We start from the raw sequence: 13,143 nt of genomic DNA, 5'->3' as shown, positions 1-13,143 counted from the left end.
CAGATCCCGCCACCCCTCCCGCCTCGCACCGCCCCCCCCATCAATAACCAGCCCATGTTAACCCTTTGCACGCCTGGAAGCTGCGGTGATGCAAGCTGAAGTGATCCAGTCCTTTGGAATCAACACTCAGGCTCCGGGATCTTGCAGGTCTGAGCCCCCCAAATCCCAGGCCCTCAGCTGGAATTGCTGGGGACAGCTGGGTGATTTGACATTCGCCTCCTCGCCCCCCCCTCCCCACTCCGTGCCCCAGGACCTAAGGAGGACTCTGATGGTCAGGATTTCGGAGGGGTCTGAATTTGGGTGAAAAACGCCACCACAGGGATCTGCAGTTGGGAACGGGGTGCGCCCCCCCTTTGGACACCTACTCCGTTTGGGGGTGGGGAGGGAGGAGTTCTCAGAATCGGGATCTTTGAGCTTTTGGGTTGGAGAGGGGCAGAAGACGTGTTACCCCTTAAGGGACGTGCAAAATATCACCCCCACCCCACCCCTTAAAAAGCCAACTTCTTGGGGCTGGCGCTCGACTCGCGTGCGTCCCTCCGCCTCAGTCCGCGGTGGCGCCCATCCGCGCAGCTCCACGTGGGCCGGCTTCCTGACACTGCTCAGCGCTCCCTTTATTTATCTTGGACTCCAAAGTCGCTCTCCTTTGCTCCCTCCCCACCCCCCTGCCACCTCCCCGCGCCTCCCTCCCGGCATCCCTCCCCCCCCAACCCCCACCTCGGGGCCGGAGTCCCGGCGAATCTATGCTAATTATTTCAAACCTGCGCCGGGTCCCCAGCGCAGTCTCAATGCCCCCGGCCCCGCCCGCCCCGTCCCTCCAGCCGGGCGCTTTCTTCCCTCCCGACGCAGCCTCGGTGGCTCCTCATTTCAATAGCCTGGCCCGGGAGCCGGAGCCCCCTCCCCGGCGCTGCCTCCGTCAGCCGTGGGACAGACGTTAGGGTATTCATTAACTGAGAGCCGAGGAATAACGGCATTATTCCCCCCAGAGAGGGCACCCTGCCCCCGCGACTATCTGAGGCTTCATTGTAAAAGGATTAAAAGTTAAAGACCTCCATCTTATGATTCTTTCATTTAATCTTCCTGGCGCCTGGGAGACATGCTCGATGGATGATGGCTTTTAAAATATTCCTAATGTCGGCTACCTTAAGACTCCAAGCCCGGCAAACAAACGTAATTTATTTCCAGAAGAAAGGGGATATTGAGATGTTTAAGTTTATGAACCGCCGTCCCCATGTATATTTGTTAAGTTCTGACAAATACCCAAATAACGTTAAAATCAGCCATTCATCACTTATGAATTTATGCAAAACTTTCTGTGCCCCGGGCCAATATTTTTTTAGACAGAGTTTCACTCGCGAGGGGCGGAGGTGGTGGGGAGGGGGAAGGGGAGGGGGCTTACGGGGCGGTGGGGGGGGGGAGCCGAAAGCAAGAATTTTCATGCCTGGTAAACACGCGAATTATGCGAAGAGAGTTATTCCCAGCTGGGCGGGCAGCCAAAACTCGGAGAGCGCGCGGAGGCCAGCGCCCCCACCCCCACGTTGGCAATGTCATTGGATTACAATGCGAGGTCTTCCCCTCCGCGACGCCCCCTCCTCCCTCCGCCCGCCCGCCCGCCCGCGCCCCTCCTCCCCACCCCTGCCCACTTGGAAAACCCGCTCGCAGCCGGCGAGCTTCTCGGCTTTCAGAGCCGGAGCCGGTGTGAGCTAGGAGGACCCGGGCTACTGCAGACGTGACGGGCAAGAGACAGACCACCGCACAGACAGACCAAAGGGCAGGGCCCCAAGCCGCTCCGGACGCGGAGAAGAGGACCCAGCAGGATCCAGGCAGTCCCAGAAGAGAAGGAAGGAGGTGCGGGCTCCTGGAACATTGTGACTAATGCACAGCTGGTTACGTCTCCATTATTATTAATGTTGATAATACTAATAATAGCCTCGACGCGGAAAGGAGTAGCGAGCTCTGGGCAGAGAGGCAAGAAAACTGTCCTCTGTGGTCACCTAGTGTCTATCTCCTGTAAGGAGGAAAATTGATCTTGGTGTCTTCTGTGGCTTTGACAGCCTGTGCTTATGAATTTATGCAGCTGCTGGGGCACCCTGCCTCCCCACGATGGAGACTTAGAACCATTACAGATACAGACACATCCACTTTTTCAAAATCCTGGACGAGAATGGCAAGGTTTCCACCACTCCAGCCCTCCCGCCACGATCGCAGGAAATCAATCACCAGCCCTCTATCTTCATCTCTTCCCTTTATTCCTTCCTTCCACCCTTCCAACACTCCCCACACTTCGTACACAAGTATACCCAAGCCAAATGTCCACGGAAAGCCAGCACCCTCAGGGGAGGGCCCTCTGGCCCCCAGAGTCTGGGAACGGGATCTGGTTCCCTGTTGAGATGGAGAAGGCCAGGGGTCCATTATCAGTCTTGCTTCTGAGACCCCTGGGAAAGGGGGTTGAAGTTTGGTGGCAGCTGCAGGAGGAAGCTGGCTGTGTATTAAGAGCTCTTAGCTGTGCTGGATGGGGACAGCAGGGGGAGGGCCCAGCCCATATTGGTATTTTGAAGGGGTGATTCATCCTTTTTCTTTAATGCTCTTGGAATGTCAGCGCTGGAGGGGAGCTTAGATTCCAGTGCCCACCGCTCAATTTACAGATGAGAAGACTGAGACCCCAGTGGGGCAGGCTGATCACACGGATTCATATAGCTGGGCTTGGCCACGTGGCCTCTGCTGTGCCTTTTCACTCTTCTCTTGTTCTTTGTTCTTTGCACCTTTTTGAAATTTAAAAAATGTTTAAAATGTGTTTATTTTTGACGCAGGAGAGTTCTCTCCACAATTAACGTAGTAACCATTGAGCATCAGGAAGTCCCGTTCTGCTGTGTCTACTCGGCAAGCCGCGGTTAATGGCTTGTGATGAGCCAAGCACAGGCCTGGGCCTCTGCACACATTCTGATTAGGTCTCTAGTTTCCAAATAAGGAAACTGAGCTCAGAGAGTTTATGCATCTTGCCCAAAGCCACACAGTTAGTGACATAATTGTGATCTAAAATCTGAGCTGACTCCAAAGCCTGTGCTTCTTCTCAATACCCTTCCTCCCTTCAGGGATGTGAACACCTAGCTTGGGAGACACAATGTGCCAGATGATGAGCTGGCAAGTTCCAACTCAAGCTCTGTAGGGATTCATGCCGGGTAGGCCACACACAACATGTTTGTATGCCTCCTTATGTCCTGGGCCCACTCCCTGACCTCCCCCTCCACACACACACACACACACACACACGAGGAGGGGTAAGAAATGAAGAGCAGGGTAAATGAAGGAAGAAGAGTTAGAAAAACATCAAACAAACTAGGGACGGAAAGGGGAGAGCTCGCTGCTCGACTGGGCAGCCGGAGAAGGAATCTGACAAAAGTCTCAAAGGACAAGTTAAATGTTGACGTTCTGAGGTGGGAATGTGGGTAGAAAGGACATTTGGATGGAGAAAGCAGTAAAAAGAGATGATGTCGGAAACATATCTGGGAAGGTCTGAAAAGCAGGCTGACACCAAATTATGGAGGACCTTGAATGCCAACTAAAGGCACTAAACATTATTTTTCCAGCAATAGGGAGCCTTTGAGAGCTCTTGAACAGGGCAGTGACACCATTAGCATGCTACTGCCAATGAATCCTTCATTCATTCAACAAACACTTTTGATCAGGTTTTGGTTACCTATCGGTGCATAACAAGCTACACCGAAACTAACAATCCTAGAACAACCATTTTATTTTGCTCATGATTCTGTGTGTCAGGAAGTTGGAAAGGGCTCAGCTGGGCAGTTCATCTCTGATACTCATGGGGTCAGCTGAGCACTGGAGATCCCATTTGGGGAGCTCAGCTGACCTGTTGACTAGAGCCCCTGTAAGTGGCTTCTCCATGAGGCTTGGGTTTTCCCACAGCCTGATGGCTTCAGAATAGTGGGACTTCCTACATGGTAGCTCATGGCTCCGAGAGAAAGTATCCCGAGAGACCTGGCTGGAAACTGCAAGGCTTCTTATGACATTGTCTCAAAAGTCCCACAACCTTGTTTCCACACGGTCTGTTGGTTACCAAGTCTCTAAACCCAGCTCAGATTGAAGAGAAAGGGAATTAGACATCACCTCTCAATGGGAGCAGAAGCAAAGAAACGGGGGACATCTTTAACCTACCACAAGCACTTTCTATAGGCCTGGCTCTGTATTGTATGCTCAGGACACAAAAATGGGAAGGCACAGTCATTTTCCATTTAGGTTTGTTGCTGGTGTCTAAGACGGATTAGAAATGGGATAGCGGCCACTGGGACGCTAGTTAACGAGGACCTTGCTATGAACCAGGAAGGATCAATAAGGGTCGATATTTAAGGAGTATCAAGGCCAATGAACACAAAAATCATTTGCCAAAAGACCGGAGAGGACTTGGGGACTGATTGGATGTGGGGGCTGATGGAAGAGTCGGAAAAGCCCCTGATGTTTCAGGCTTACAGGGGTCCGTACACAGAAGAGGATGCTCAGATGAAAGAGCTTCCTTCGCTGCCACCTCCAGACAGGTGCAGAGAGGTTCCAGGCTTGTCCAGAAGAGGGAGGAATCTGGGGAGCCCCGGGAAGATTTCAGTTCATAATTGAGTTGAATGGATGAATACATGGATGGATGGGTGGATGGTAGGGAGAGAGTCAGACAGGGAGGGAGGGGATAAACAAGAACTCTGAGCTTGGGGAGCAGTAAGATTCTCCCCAGCAGACCAGAAGGGTACCGATGAACTTGGCTTTGGAGACTGTATGAAGAAAGGGAGAGAGACCAAGGGGCAAAGAAAGCCACCAACGCTCCTGGAGTGACACTACCAGCCTGGTACTTCATATTTGTCATCTCATTTCACCCTCTCTGTGAAGTGAGTATCATTGCCATTACATAGGTGAGAAAAATGGGGCTCAGAGAAGTTGAGGGACTGGCCCGAGGACACGCATCTGGTAAACAGAAGCACTTGGATTCAAATGCAGGCCTGTGTGATTTCAGAGTGACATCAGGTCTGCTCCAGAAAGGCTTCCTCTGGCTGGAGTGAACCACCCCTTTCTCTGTGGTCCTCATCACACTAAGACCTGACTGTTGCACCTTCTCGAGGAAGGGGACGCTTAACCTGCTGGGCTGCACGGAGGCTGGCTCTGCAGAGTGTGTGGAAAATGTGTTTGCATGTGTTTTTTCTGGGAAGAGTCCGTCATTCTCATCAGATTCTAAGGTCTGTAACACAAAGGTTAAACTCTCTCCTAGGCTGTGAGAATTTTTAAGTGACAGAATTTTTTCATCATAACTCATTTTTTTTTTTTAGTCTCCCCAGTGTACAGTGCAATGCTTACCGTAGTAAGTGTGTTCAATAAATACTAGGTAAGGGGAAGTGGATGGGCTTGGGGGTCCATAGGGAGCACTGTAGGTTCTTGAAGAAGGGATGAGGTGGGAAGATTCTTCTGGATTAGAGTTGTGTAAAAAAAGTTTAGAAAGTTATGCCTGCAGGCCAGAGGTCTCAGAGGAGATTGCTACCGCCATCTAATTCCGGACGACAGTGTGACCAGGGCGGAGGGAGAGAGGTTCACAAAACTGAGAGACATATTAAAGGAAAACAGAAGTTAGATCCAGCCTGCATTTCTGTATAGAGCAATCATTTGGGGAGCGGAAAAGCAGCTGTCTTCTTTAAATAGAACATACCTCTTTTCTTTTGCCAAGGTCCTCACCTCTCCTTATTGCCCCCTTCACTCATTCTATCACCCACCAGAACTGTTGTAGCATCCGCTGTTGGGACCCCTGGATTCACTATGAGAAGGGTACGGAAAGTAAAAAGTCAAGTTTGATTTTTTGAAATAAGGCGAAAAGGAAGGCCCGAAGGAAACCGTATCCAGAATTGGGGAAGAGGACCCAGATTTTGAGGGAAAGATGATAGAATTACAACATTTAAAATAAGATGGCCTGAAAGTTCTTCACTCCTTCATTTGGCTGCAGAAACTAAGGCTCATCAAAGCCAATTGACTTGTCTCCGCTCTAGTTACTTTGAAACAGAACTGTCCCTGGAAGCAGCATTTCCAGATTTCTATTCAACCATCCCTTTACAGCTGTTATACGTATAAACAGTGTCAGAATCTTAAAAGCACTTTCACGTACATAATCTTAAGTACACTAAGATGTGAAAACCGAAGGGCAGGACCTAGGTCACTCTTATGCCCCCAGAACCTAGCACAGGGCCTGAGTCGTGACAGCACGTAACAAATATTGACCAGAGCGATAAATGGACATAGACGTGCTTTACAGATAGGAAAACAGAAGCTCACAGAAACTGAAGAAAGGATGGATGCTCACAGTGCTCAGTCCAGATGGCGGAGGCAGGAGTAGCCGGTGCCATCAGTAATGGGAGCTCCCTCTGCTGCTAGTTCTCTCTGGTCAGGATCGGGATTAGGAAGCCAACCGCACATCTGCCGACGGCTTAGTGAGCACATCCAGTCAGAATAAGAAGACAGGGCCAGTCTGCACCTGCCAAGTGACACAAGCCCCACAGTCACTGGGTTTGGCAGCCTCTTCCCCAGCCTGGGTTGTAAGGGACTCCTGACTGGTGTCTGATTTATTCAATGAAGGGGACAAAATTAGTCAAGCTAGGGAACTAGTTCTTCCCCATTTTACAGATGTGGAAACTTGTGAAAACAGCAAGCCAGGGTGACTCGCCCAAGATCGCACAGCTAGCTGGTGGTAGAGCCAAGATTCAAACAGCACTAGGCCTCTGACAGGCTGTTGGGAGAAGCAGAGGGGTTTCGTGCTCCCTGAGTTTATAATCCCAACCAGTCTCCCTGATTCCATGCTTGCCCCAGCTCCAATCCATTCTCCACGCTGCAGCCTGAGTGACCTTAAGACACACATGTGGTCTTGTCACTCCCCTGCATAAAACCTCTCAATGGCTTCCCATGGCTCTGAGGATAAAGGCCAGAATCCTTACCAGACTGAGGCCTCTCTCCGCCTGCTTCCGGATTCAAGCCAAACAGTCTCCGGTTCTCTCACGAACCAAGCTCCCCGCCTGCTCCAGGGCCTTTGCACATGCTGTCCCTTCAGGCTGGGATGCCTTCTCTGCCACCAGTGCACCCAGGGCCACACTGGCTTCAGGTCCCGTTCATAGGAAAAGCAGGAAGTCCCCTCTGATCCATGCTCTCTGGGCTCTCAAGACATTTTCTTCCCAGAGTGTAACTGATATTTATAATTTTTAGATGTTTGTGTCCTCCATCTCTTCCGCTGGACTGTCATCTCCCTCCATTTTACTCACCATGGATCCCTGGCTGGTGCAGTTTGGGACACATGTATACCCTCAATATATATATAGGGTAGACGACTAACACACTGAAGAAATGAAGAAATATTAATTGATCAGATTCCCAATATAAACCAGGTTCTATCTGGGGCTCTGAGGATGCTGGAGAACAGAGTCTAGCTCTTGTTAAATAGTGATCCAGGGAATGTTTAAGAATATACCCAAATGTGAGGGGCGCCTGGGTGGCTCAGTCGGTTAAGCATCTGACTCTTGATTTCGTCTTGGGTCATGATCTCATTCATGGTCATGAGATGGAGGCCCATGTCAGGCTCCATGCTCAGCAGGAGTCTGCTTGAGACTCTCTCTCTCTCTCTCTCTGTCTCTCTCTCTCTCCCCCTCTGCCCCTCCACATCCCTCTCCCTCCGCCACCTTCTCCCCACAAACGCAGGCTCACTTGTGTGCGCTCTCTCTCTCTCAAATAAATAAATAAATCTTTAAAAAAATAAAAAAATAATGTAACCAAATGTGGATACAGAGCAGGGAGCCGGGGCTATTCAGATGACCCTACAGTGACTCTATCATTCTGGGGATTACCGTGACTCCCAGTTTACTGACTCCGAAGGTCCCTGTCTGCTTGAGTAGGTGGGGAGGGGTGGCTGAGTTGCAGATAAACCCTTTTAGCAAATCAAGGAACCTCCCAGTAAAAGGGAATCCACCACCTAGAGAAGCCCTCCCATCAGAGGCTAGATAGCATTGACTGATTCCATAGAGAAAATTCTGAAAAGACTCTCCAGGGCTGGGTAGAAGATTCACCTTTCCCCACATCTGAAATCCTTAAAAATGGGAGAGATTACCTTATCTGCCGAACCGTTAAAACTTGATCCTTCCTGCCCAGGGAATAATAAAATTAAACAATGACTAACTCATGCCTGATGCTTTCCAGTTTAAAAACCACTTTCACATTCATTATCTCTTTCAAACCCACGCAAGAGCTCAGAGCCAGGATTTTGATTATCATTTCCAAGATAAGGAAACTGAGGCTTGAAGAATAACTTGCCCTAGGGGCAAAAACCTTTCTACTGGGAAAGGAATTTGATATTTAGGGGGGTGGGGTGGGGAAGAGATACCCTGGACCAGCCTGCTCAACAGCCATTAGCTGTGGCCTCCCATGTACTTAAAATGGACATAATGATATCTACCCTACCAGCCTGTTGGGATCTTCCAATGTGTTCCATATGTGTAGCTCCTGGTAGGATATAGGAGTCCAGCCTACCGTGCTTTTTTTCCCTCTTCCTAATTCCGAGGCTTATGCTGTACCCCGGTGGTCGGGATGTAACCAGATGTCCCACTACCCAAAGACAGTGACTTGCTACTTCTTCAGGTCCTCATCCCTGCATGGTCTACAGCTGGAGGAAAGAATCCACTGGATTCTTCTTTTTCTCCACCGACGAAAAGGCTTTGTATTTAGTGCCAGTTGATTTCTGGGTTTTGGCTGTCATTGCTGTTGTTTAAATTACAGGCCAAAGTGGGAAAACTGATGACCAAAGGCAAAGCTGAGAGGGGAAAAAAAAAGTTAAATCAGGATGGAAGGAAACTGGGAAACCAGGGAGTCTGTTTTACATAAACAGAGGCAGGAATCCAGCCCAGGTAAATTAGCTCCAGTTTGTTCTAATTCTAGAAATTCCTCAATCCTAGTTGTTGGCCCTTAACCAGGAATCACCTAGAAGTGACTATCTCCCAGAAGCAGTCCTCACTGCTGTCATTCTCTCCTCACTTCAGGGGCAGACACCCAGCAATGAGAGAGACAAGCCTACCCAGGTAGGGTCAAGGTCCCCAACAGGCAATGTCAGCCATGAAGACCCTTTAAGGGCATCCATCCACTCATGACCACCACCACCACGGAACACGAAAAAACAGGCCCCGAGATGGGAAGTGACCCAGTCAGTGTTAAATCTCAGGTTAGAGACCAAGACTAATGGAGAAATTTTGATGGGACTATGGGGCAGCTGGTAACTAATCTGTGGACCCAAGCGCCTGCCACCCCCAAGGTTGGACAACTTCCTCCAAATGCCACATTCCAAGGCAGATTTCCCAAGGGCCCAGGCCTCTGCTGCTGTCTGCCTTCTTCCCACACTGTGGTTCCAGACCCCTGGGACCCCTAGGGGACATGCTCAGTGTGATTCCTCTCTCTGGCTAGACCTTTGGAGATTGATGCTCTCCTCTCCTTCCATTTCCTCTGCCTGACGGGACACTCCGGATTCCCACTGTGGGATGTATCACACTTGTATGACCGGCACCCAGGTCTTTGCCCCAGGCCGGATGTCTCTCCTACTTCCTACACACTTCCGGCGTCTCCCCTTTGCTGCAGAACCGTGGTTAACTTCCTTAGCATGGCATCCGAAGTCCTTTATAGTCTGTGACGCCAACTTTCCACTGTAATCTGTTACCTTTTTCTGCTCCACCCCACCCCCACCAACCAGCCACAGCAACTTACTCATGGCTACCTGAACCTGCTAGGCCTTTGATGCTTTTGCTTGCACCATTTGCTCTACCTGAAATGCCCCCTGCCCCACCCTTACTCCATCACCCCAAGCCAGGATTCACCTAGAGAAGACCTACTCATACTTCAGGGTGCAGCTCACATGATACCTCCTCAGCCCTCAGCCAGGGTGGAATTAATCAAGCCATACTTTGTCCTCCCACGGTGCTGATGATTAATAATAATAATAATAATAATAAATAATAGATACTAACTTCCCATAAGTGACAGGCACTGTTCTGGGTCCTTTATGTGCATTGTATCATGTCAACTCCAACAGTAATCCGATGTGGTATTGCTACTGCTATTTGATAGGTTCAGAGAGACTTGCTGAATTACCCGAGAACTCTTAATTAGTTCGTGGCAGAGCCAGGACTCAAAACCAGGATTCAAACTCCAAAACCCATGTGCTTTCTCATCTGCATTCTGCAGCTCATCACATCAGTCCAACACCTACAACATTGCACCCGCGGCTACCGACCCTTATCTGGCTACCTCTGGATTTCAAAGCCCTTCAAGGGCAGCCACTGTATTTGAGTCTAATTTTCTTTTTTTTTTTTTAAGATTTTGTTTATTTATTTGACAGAGAGACACAGTGAGAGAGGGAACACAAGCAGGGGGAGTGAGAGAGGGAGAAGCAGGCTTCCCGCCGAGCAGGGAGCCCGATGTGGGGCTCGATCCCAGGACCCTGGGATTGTGACCTGAGCTTAAGGCAGACGCTTAATGACTGAGCCACCCAGGCGCCCCTTGAGTCTAATTTTCAACCATATTATCCAAAATAGTGCCTTATGCATGGTAAGCATTTCATAAATTTGTGGTGAATGAGGAATTGAGTGACTGGATATGAGAAGGGGCTCTGTTTTTGGTTTTTTTGTTTGTTTGTTTGGGGGTTTTTTGTTTTTTTCTTTTTAAATAAAATCCAAGTAGAACTTGTTGGTTTGTTTAATGAATATTGGTTGATTCCAACTTCAACTTATGTAGATCTCTGAAGGCATAGGTAATGCAGGGTTGTTAAAATGTAGACTTTGAAGTTGAACCTAAGCTCTTTGCTCTACCCCATCCCAGCTATGTGACTGATAATATTAATGCCTGTGTAAGCTCTCAAGCCTTGTGCAAACACAAGTCACTGTCGTTAATAATTTGTGCTTCTCCAAAGAGCACTCAGGCTGTCCCCACCCACACAAAGAGAAAAAGCAGAGAAAGGTAGCCCCAAAGATCATGGGAGCCTCATGGGAAAGCCCTGTGAACAGCGGGTAGGGATGGTCTTCTCTAGATACTGCTGTCTTGTGAGGAGCTGGGTTGATGAAGGATGGGACAATGAGGAATTGTGGCTTATTTAAACCAGGAAAAACTGGAGATAAATTCATAGGAAGCCAGCGCAGAAGGGACGTTAGGGCAATGACTGCCACTCACTTCAGCCCCCTCACATTAGAGGTGGGAGGGGACACAAAGGCCACTTGCCCAAAGTCACAGAGCTGGTTAGCACTGGGGCTGGGACTAGATTCTAGTAACACCCATGACACGCCAGGTTACCATCCTCCCCAGATTAAAATCATAATTTTCAAAAACACAATATTATTATCTTTTTTCTTTGTTCCTGAGTGAAGCATTCAGTTTTAAAATGTGCCCATTAGACCCATTATCCTGCCATGTCAGAGAAACACTTCTGTAGTCTCCAAAGACCCGGGGGGATTGAGAAGGCCGTGTTCACGGGATCCCTGCGAGGCCAGAGTCCCGTCAGCTCTCAGAGACAGGCCACTGCCACTTTTACCCCTAAATATCTCCAGAGACCCGACCTTTTCAAGCTGGGAAAGTCAAACCAGCATCTGAGTCAGACGACCATGGTGAGGAAAAAGAGGTCAGGTTATGGAGTGAGAGGGATCTGGAGTGGCAGCCCCCTCTGAGATCCTAGCCATAATGCGTCCAGGCTTTCCCCGTCCCCAACAGAGGCACACCCGTCACGTTATCCTTCCATTCCTGTGTCGGGCACTTACCCCATGGGAGCTACTGTGTAGTAACAAAGACTTTAAGAACGCCTTCCCTTCCAAATGTCTGGGAAAAACCAGTGATAGCAGCAATCATTCACGGGGCCCTGCACTGAGCATTCCACAGGCCTCGGCTGACCCCCCCTTCCCCGATGGCCGGATGAGGACACTGAGACACAGGGCAGCGACGAGGAAAGGGAGGTCTGGGATTCACTCAGGCATTCTGACATCTCAACTTGTACACTTAACCTCCTTAACCGCCCCCCCATCTGTATAATAGGAGTAGTGTCATCTACCCTGTGGGGTTATTGCCAGGATAAAAGCAAGTAAGAAATGTAGGAGCCTAGCACAGTGCCTGCCACATAGGGCACTTAAGAAATGCATTCTCTGTCGCCTCTGGGGATTGAGGCAAACGGTAAGGAATAAGAAGGGCGGGGGGGCCCGTTCTGACCATGTAGCATCTTGTAGGGGGCCACCTAATACGGTGAATGGAAGGGTTAATCCACCTTGGACAGTTTCAACCTAATCGTTAAAATGTCAGACCCCCTCAGAAGTGAGCGCCTTTCTTTTTCCTCTGGCTGTCATACAGGAGAGTGCAGGCATGCGCATGCCACACACGAACACATAAATATACACATACTACAGCTTTTATTTTTCTTCTGCTTCTTTTGCTTCCCTGCATTTGGTACCCATGGCAACGCATCCCAGCAGCAATGAGGAGGCGGCACAGTTGCTCTTTCCCCCAGCCCGCTATCCTGCTGATCGAGGCTGTCCATCTAGCTCAAAGGTATCATTCGGAGGGCCAGGCTAGCCTTCCCCAATAAGCAATGGACATATTCCTAAGGGAAGGGACAAAGGGGAATCGGGTAGAAAACCTCCGCTTTAACAACCAACAAAACAACCCTCTGTCTAGCATGGAGACAGGGCAAAGGAACCCAAGCCCCTGGCTATGCCACACAAGGCTTTCCCAAGCATGGCCACTGGTAAAGCTAGTTTGGGACTTCAGCCCCTGTGGTATCTACGACTAAGGGCAATTAGCTAATTTCCAGCCTTTGGGACTGGAGGGCTTCCTTTGATGGAAAATTCAAGCCCAGTCTCTCTAAGTCTGGGATCGCGGAATCCGTACCTTGTACCACCTATCAGATATTGAAACTCACAGCTCATTTGAGTCCCTCTTATGGGAGACAGGTCCCTAATAGCCACCCTCTACAGTTCCCTGAGCATGAGGATCCACAAACCACATCACACACAGCACCCCACTTGAAACGCCCATCAGCCCAAGAACAGCCTTATTATTACTGCCACTTTTTGAGGCGAAAAAACAGATTCTCTAAGGAAACACCAA

The 13,143-nt window shown here is 49.6% G+C and overlaps 1 long non-coding RNA gene across 1 annotated transcript in view; it reads right to left on the bottom strand.

The window, feature by feature from the left end:
* Nucleotides 1-13,143, bottom strand: part of LOC144381014 (uncharacterized) — a 93,155-nt gene that overhangs the window by 15,023 nt on the left and 64,989 nt on the right. The window lies entirely within an intron of this gene.

This window comes from Halichoerus grypus, chromosome 2, assembly GCF_964656455.1.
Source record: "Halichoerus grypus chromosome 2, mHalGry1.hap1.1, whole genome shotgun sequence".
Lineage (NCBI taxonomy): Eukaryota > Metazoa > Chordata > Mammalia > Carnivora > Phocidae > Halichoerus > Halichoerus grypus.
The sequence above is the reverse complement of the archived record's forward strand: the minus strand, read 5'-3'. Positions and strand labels throughout refer to the sequence as shown.